This window comes from Bombus pascuorum, chromosome 8 (assembly GCF_905332965.1).
Source record: "Bombus pascuorum chromosome 8, iyBomPasc1.1, whole genome shotgun sequence".
In the NCBI taxonomy this organism is placed as follows: Eukaryota; Metazoa; Arthropoda; class Insecta; order Hymenoptera; family Apidae; genus Bombus; species Bombus pascuorum.
The window spans coordinates 5,774,095-5,780,094 of NC_083495.1; the positions used below are offsets into that span (position 1 = coordinate 5,774,095).

Genomic DNA, 6,000 nt, shown 5'->3' on the forward strand with positions numbered 1-6,000 from the left:
ACGTACAGAGAGCATAGAAATTTTCTGTTCTTGTAGAATTTTTTGGAAAATTCGAAGCGGAAATTTCGTATCTTTGAAATATCAGAATAGAAAATTTTTAATTTTCGCAGGTAAAAATATTTAGTAGCTTCTTGTCTGTAGAAACTAGAAAAGCTTAAAATTTCCATTACAACAGAACAATTATTGCTGCAAATTGAATACAACTTCCTTCCGCTGTCTAATATGTTCTATATTCGTGAGAAGAAAATCAACAAAATTTAAAAAAGATGAAAGTCTTGTGTGCATAGAGCGGTTGGTTTTACGGCGATTTATCAAGCGTAACAAGTTGAGAAGAGGCGTAAGCAAATTGGACGTCATCGTTGAGCGATAAACGGGATTCACGTCGAAATCGTGTCGCTATTAATAACGCTAGGAGGTAACGCCAGTACTCGTTTAATTTTCCCGGCAATTATTCAGATGACTGTGTGAATAATTACTTGCTATTCGGCCCGTTTGCCGCGCTAAGTGGGCTGGCCGATCGTTATCTTAATCGAGCCGACCGTTTGATTAACCGTTGATTATTCAATTAAGGAAAAATATTTCGTCATGGTCAATTGAACCGGCGTGCAGGTATAATAAAGCAGAATGTGGAACAGCACGGTCGACTTGTAAATCAATTAGCCGTCGTTCATTGTTGTTACGGAGCCACTCTATTACTCCAAAGACAATACAGCTGGATACTATGAGAATTAGCTCGTTTGCGATCTTAAGTTCATTTTCCTTCCTAAGTTTTTATTATTTTTCTTCATTTAACGAAGGAGATATCGCCATTTGAAAATTCATAGAATACGAAATATATTTCCTTTGAAGTTTATAGAAACTGAATATATTTTTTTGACGAATATTTCCTTTAACTTTATTAATCGGCGACTTCCAAGGATTTCCAAGGCGATTATTTATTGAAAGTGGAAAGTTCTCCTATTCTAAATGCAGAATTTATATTGAGATTAAAGTAACTTACCACAATTGAAAATCCTAAGAATTTCTTATAAAAGTTTAATAACTCTCAACTTAAGAATGTAACATAATAAATCAGATGGAACGATAATCGCAGAATTCTCGTGACACTAGTGTTTCGTTACAGGAAAAGTGCAATGACGGATTTCGGATCTGCATTTATTCATGGATCGAGTTCCACTGAACGTTTCCAGGGATCGATGGATGCAGAATCGAGTCGAAGAATGCTGTGGAGTAAGAAGGCAGACGAAGAAGAGAAGCAACGGAACGCGGAAAATAGGTGGGACGAGCGGAGAAACAAATCGTAATGACCGAGGGTAAGAAGTTTGATGAATATTGATCTTGGAATACCAGTTCTGATCCGGCTATCCGTGTTACACGCTTTTTCCAGCTACGGAGAAGGGTACAGTTACGGGGAAATATTCCCACGACGAGCGGAGACTCGTTCGACTTCTCAACCGTGTTCGATCTAATTTCTGACCGATACGGATTCAGAGATTCGATGACCATTTTGCGAAGACGTGATACCTGCAGAACACATGTAGATGCTGTGAAACGTGTTTCACGCGTTCAGCGTGGGATTTGATACGAGGAACGGTGAGAAAATGCTTCTGTCGATTTGACAATGGCTTTCGAGTTACAATGCTTGTCTAAAGGTCGAAAATTGAGAGTAAAAATGAGAATACGGTACGGACAGCTTGAAATTGAAAAATTCGAAGAATATAGTCTACGATAAGAATAGAATACGGAAACCGTGGTAATAAAGACTCTATTCCTTCTAGTTTCCTAAAGTAGAATGGTAATTGAAAAAATTTAATAATTTAATTTAAATATTTAAACGATCGCTATTGTGAAAATTATGAAGATTAAGAATTAAGAGAGCGAGAGTAGTTATTGGTATGTATTTATAGCGTAACCAACTGCGTGGGCGGTCGCTGCCCTACGATCGTAACTAATCGATTGCTGGACAAGATTAAAATACGTTGTAATTCAATTTTTACCGGTCCAGGACTGCCGATCTAATCGATCTCTTCCGCCACGCTTCGCTGAGTATTTTAGTCAATTACTACAGGCTACTGTGTAAAATATGGCGGCACGAGACGCGTCAAAGACGCTGTAAACTGTAATTTCTCGACAAACTTGCTCTCGACAAAGAAGAGAGCTATGAGAAATTAGTTAGCAAATTTCTATCACTTTTTAATACACTCCGTATTAAGATCTAGTATATCGTTTTTTAATACGATAAATTTGTTTTTTAGCACCAGAAAGGGGAGATAATTCAATTAACACATCGAGGAACGGATTTTAAAGGTATTGAAAGGCACGTTTTGTTTTTATTTTATTTAGAACCAAAAAATTCCAGTTATCGTGAAAACTTTATTTCCAGTGCGTCTCTTGAAGATCGTTAAGAAACACCACTATCTTTCGGCTCCTTGTTAAATTACAGAGGACAATGTCTAAATCGCCACTGTTGTCGCATTTCCTGTAAGATTATGACCCGAACGGTCTTACAAGAATCTGTTTACACGACGATCACACAAATAGCCACCGATTCTCACCGATTACGACACCATGAAGCAGTCTGTAACTGCATCCGGAAGTCGGTGATGGTGGAAGAATAATACAGCGAACCAATATTCGAAGAACCATCGTTACAACTACAATTCTAGGAAATGTTACGAGATGAACAATTTTCAGTGGAAAAATGTCGCTGTTGGAGAAAAGATATATACATCTTTGTATTCAATGGAAGCAAATGTTCGAAATTTCACAATCTTCTTGTTACTCACGAATGAAATACGAGGAAATTATAGCTAAAAAATTAAAATTGTCGCGTTGGTAAAATAACTACAATTTTTCTGTAAATACACGTTTAGAGATCTTAGGTTCTCGAAATATTATTACCAAAGTTAAAACATTCTTCGAACATTTCGAAGCAACAGTGAAATTAAGATATAAAGATTCGAGGACAGCAGGATTGCAACATATAAAAAGTTTCCCTCGCGTTGTTTAACCTCGATGCAACAACGTCTGGGCCATGATGGCTACCGCAAGAAGTGGAAGAAGGACCAAGAGATTCGAAGAGGATCGCAATTTCCATCGGACTGCCTCGTAAATCCCAATATTATTCTGAAAAACGCCACAATAAAGTAACGCCGCGGCGGGGCGAGGTTAGTTAACGCCGGGAACTGGTTTTCGTCCGATCGTTTCAGCCATTAACGATAAACAACTTGCATTCCCGTGGAAATCGGTGAAATACACGCTCGCGAGCGGCCTACACGCTCCGCTAATAGGAAAGCGATTTATGTCCTAGCGCCTTCGTCGTATTTATTATCGCGTCGATACCGTCGTATTTATTAGATTATTTTCGCGAGATATTCCTTCTCGTAAGGATCGCACCGCGGGTATGTACGCTCGGTAATAAGTTAATTAGGGCCGAGTGATTAATAGGGACGATCTCGTCCGTGTAAATTAGATGTCTGATAGTCTCATAGTTGATTTCAAGCATCGTTGCTATTTTCTATATTTTCCGTACAACGTGCTTTTTCTTTAACTCCTTCACTCGAGATGTAAAATTATTTTTGTCACTAGCTAAAAATATATTCTTATTTTGGAACTATTCCGAAGTGTATTATATATAGTAAGATAGTAATATACGGAGTGTATAATATAACAGTAATACATTTCATATGAAATAAAATATTTGTACAATTTTCAACGAAACATTCTGTCTGCAATTTAACATTCCTACATCGTGGAATGATTAATCGCATAGAGGAACTGTGTTCTGTTTCTCGTTGATAGTTTAAGTATTCCTACGAAGTCTCGTTCTGTCAGCAACATTCGATACTCGGTGGATAAACGATATTACATTAGCGAGCTACGCAAACATTTGTCAATATTTCGGCTACAGTGACGCGTGTTCCGCTTCCCGTTCCTCACCGCTCTCCGTTGTTTACTCGAGGTTGTCTTGACGCACAGGTCACATCTTCGTGACGCGCTCTTCGATCAGTGAAACACCCTCCCTCGATCATCGTTCGAGGATCGTCCAAGCTGACAGTGTATTCCACAGAGCAATGTAACTATAACTAAATGTCTAGCATTATTTTCTGAATATCAAATAATCAACAAATTATAATCATTTCAGGTAACGTTTCGTATATTCTGGATATTATCATGAAGGGAACATTAATCAATTCACGAGGAATACTCGAACTGGAACGATCGCGTGGGCGATATTAGGTGCCCACCATTAGAGAAGGAACGTTTACATTTGCCGAGTAGTAAGCAGCAATAAATATTTGTCGTCTGACTGTCGATCGGGACCAGTATGCGACACATGGCCTCACGTTTACTGTCGTTGCAGCTGTAAGTGCTCTCTCGCACGTTATACCGCCATACCTTGCATTCATCGTTTCAGGATTGTACCAAGTATTAAACATGGACACGATGGTGCCTTGAATCGTAATGAAATATCTCGGTGTCCCAGAAACATGAATCAGGACACTGTATGTATTAGACGTCCAAGTTAGTAGCCATGCAATCTACACTTTTTCTCTTCACCTTCGGTATTTATACTTCTATCCATAAATCATGAAACGCTTGCTAATTTTATAAACGTGAGTTTTAATAAACTAAATCTATTTTTGATGTAAATTAGTATCTTTGAATAAAACTTTCAAGACACAGTATGATTCAATATACGTTTTATAATATACGCAGGTAACAAGTTTCAACTTCATTCTGCGATTTTAATATTTGGATATCTCCGTCTTAAATGTACTATTTGTTTCGTTATTTATTAACGGAGTATAGTGACTTACGAAAGTATTTGAAGATATACCATAGAAAACTTTGATGTATGTATTCTATGAAGTATTTGAAATTTCATTATCACTGAAAGGAGACACGACTGTCATGACTATATTGGTCAAATTTAAAAGCCATCTGAAACTGTATGTATGTCACACAAAGATTCATAAAAGATTTCTACAAGTACTGAAATGCTTTCTCTAGCTACTGTATATATATTTGATAGTTTAGATCCAGTTTCAAATTTTATCTATCCCAGCTTCACATTCCAAGTTTCAAATTCTATCACTTTATCTATTGACTTTTTGTCATGGATAATTTTACGAATAGAAAATCAATAACGACGATCCTTTTAGGTGTCACGGAAAGCGTAACCAACCGTCGAATCGATTTCAAGCGTTCTACGACAAAAGGACCAATTTAGAGCGATTCCGTGGATCTATCGGACCACCGCGTTGAGCAACTCTCACGGCTCCATCGCGTGGAGCAAGAAGCCGGAAAGTCGCGGAGCTAGGCGGCCGTCATTGATCTCCTGTTAGAATCGAATCACTTCGATGTAACAAGATAAATAGTCAGCGGGAAACCTTGGATCCGAGGGCGCGGATCGCGTAGTCATGCTGACTGTTCGATATCTGTCGGTTGTTGGCGCGAGTTCCTCTGACGCGACGAGGAAGGCGGTTCAATGCGTGAGCGCGAGGTATCGAAGCTGCGACTGTGTATACCGGACAACTTGACAGCACATGGCTGCCAATTTTCTCTGCACGCCGAGAGGAAACGCGTGACACTGCTTCAGAGCACCTCGTAGACGCGAGTTTGACACGAGCTTTGGAAAACTACCATACTCTTTATATAGCTTTCATGGGATGGCCCATGATCGTAGAATCGTTGGCTCTTCCTTGGAATGTGATCTTTTAAAGTTTCGCAATATTTTTTTTTACGTTGTTCATATAGAGGTTTCGCACAGGTTTCTGTATGATTTTTCTCGCCTTTTACTTGCTCAGGTTATTCGTTTTATTTGTTACGATTTGTAAAAGTATTTGTTACATCTGGTATTTTCGTAGGATTGTAATTTTTACATCGTATGTATATAGGTTTTATAACGTAGGGTTCATAACTGATTAATCGAAAATTCTTTCGAAATTTTTAATCAGGATCAAAATCTCGGATCAAAAGATGAGAAGTCCTTTTCGT

General features: G+C 38.3%; 1 long non-coding RNA gene across 6 annotated transcripts in view; it reads left to right on the forward strand.

The window, feature by feature from the left end:
• The window catches only part of LOC132910146 (uncharacterized), a 57,630-nt gene extending 51,630 nt beyond the window's left edge, over nucleotides 1–6,000 (forward strand). Inside the window, exons 3-8 of one of the 6 annotated variants that reach the window (XR_009658691.1) lie at nucleotides 1,124–1,313; nucleotides 1,388–1,593; nucleotides 2,256–2,307; nucleotides 2,444–4,365; nucleotides 4,418–4,616; nucleotides 4,720–4,777. This is a non-coding gene — a long non-coding RNA (uncharacterized LOC132910146). Of the gene's footprint in view, nucleotides 1–1,123; nucleotides 1,314–1,387; nucleotides 1,594–2,255; nucleotides 2,308–2,443; nucleotides 4,617–4,719; nucleotides 4,778–5,165 lie in introns of those variants that run through there. The other 5 variants (XR_009658690.1, XR_009658692.1, XR_009658694.1 and 2 more) reach the window with 5 other exon arrangements.